This window comes from Orycteropus afer, unplaced genomic scaffold, assembly GCF_000298275.1.
Source record: "Orycteropus afer afer isolate SDZICR_OR568_19922 unplaced genomic scaffold, OryAfe1.0 scaffold00038, whole genome shotgun sequence".
Taxonomy (NCBI): Eukaryota; Metazoa; Chordata; class Mammalia; order Tubulidentata; family Orycteropodidae; genus Orycteropus; species Orycteropus afer.
This window is the reverse complement of record NW_006921625.1, coordinates 5,885,928-5,887,391: the sequence shown is the minus strand read 5'-3', so window position 1 is coordinate 5,887,391 and position 1,464 is coordinate 5,885,928. Positions and strand designations below refer to the sequence as shown.

General features: G+C 46.7%; 1 protein-coding gene across 1 annotated transcript in view; it reads left to right on the top strand.

Annotated features, from left to right (window-relative positions):
• Positions 1–1,464, top strand: part of DOCK1 (dedicator of cytokinesis 1) — a 542,405-nt gene that overhangs the window by 351,534 nt on the left and 189,407 nt on the right. The window lies entirely within an intron of this gene.

Sequence of the window (1,464 nt, the reverse complement as noted above, 5' to 3'; positions counted from 1 at the left end):
TTGACATTTAAAATGTTTGTGCAAAACTCTTGTGGAAAGAACGAGTGGGCTAGCCGGCTGAGAGCTGACCTAAAGAGCAGGATGACTGTCAACGGTGGCTGCCCAGTCCCGTATGGGGAAGCTCCACTGAAAGGAACTTGGACACCGAGCGTGGAGTCGCACCTACGTTTGTAGTTTCAGAAGAAACATGGCTGCTGCCATGTTCCACGCACAGGGTCAGAAGTGGAGGAGGAATGTTTTGTCGCCATCTTCAGGAAAGCTTTGCAGTGGGACGAATTTTTTTTTTTTTTTTTTTAATTCACCCATGTGATATATTTCAGACTTTGATGAATCAGTGGTAATGTTGAGTATAATTCCTCCAGAGAGTTGACTGTTACCAGCATAGTGACATCTTAGACACATTTTCAGTCCTGTAAGTCTCTTTGAAAAGTAGCCCTGGGGCAAAGTGGATAAAGTGAAAGGTGGGTGGTTTGAACCCCTTGCTGCTCAGTGGGAAACAAACTGGGTGATGTGCTTCCCTAAAGATTACTAAGTGGGATATGTTATGAGGCAGCTCGGCCCTGTCCTGGGAGGCCACTGTGAGTGGAATTGACTCGTCCGCACACAATTACAAGACCCTATCGGGTAGAGTGTCTGTGTTCATCCAGGAATTCTATACCCTTATGTGTGGACCTTAGACGCTCACAGAGGGCAATCACTCCTAGTCATCTTGGTGTTTGCAGCATGAGTTTCAGAAGAAAACAGTGTCCAGCACTCAGTAGGTGCTCAACAAATAGTGCTTGAGCAATCGCCTGCCAAAGGGTGGCACAAGTGGTTTGCGCTGGATGATTAACTTGCAGGTTGGTGGTTTGAACTTGCCCAGCGATGCTGTGGGACATAGGCCTGGCAGTCTTCTTCCATGAACATCATAGCCAAGACCACCCTCTGGAGTGGTTTCACACTGTAACACGTAAGGTTGCCATGAGTTGGAATCGACTTGAAGGCAGTGGGTTTGTGGAAAGAATGAGTGGGCTAGCCGGCTGAGTGGGTTTGTGTTTTGGGTTTGTTGTTGTTGTTGTTGTTGTTGTTAACAGCCTGACCAAAAGAAAAGAAAAAAACAACTTACTGCCATTGAGTCAGATTCGACTCATAGCGACCCCTCCTTGGGTTTCAGAGGTGGTATCTCTACCGAAGTAGATTGCCTGGTCTTCCTTCCAAGGCATGGCTGGTGGGTTTGAACTGCCAGACTTCTGGTTAGCAGTCAGATGCTTTAGGCACTACGCCACCAGCACAGTAGACAATGTTCTTTTTTTTATGATGTCAGCTGATAATTCTTTGTAGCAGTTCTTTACCGGGAGTCAGATAGCACTGCCCTTTTTAAATTTCGGTCCCAGGAGAGATACATTCCAGATGCGGCTCTGTCTTGAATGAGGGATGGGTCTTGATCTCTTCAACATCTGTTAACCAGTGGCTTTCTCTCATTGG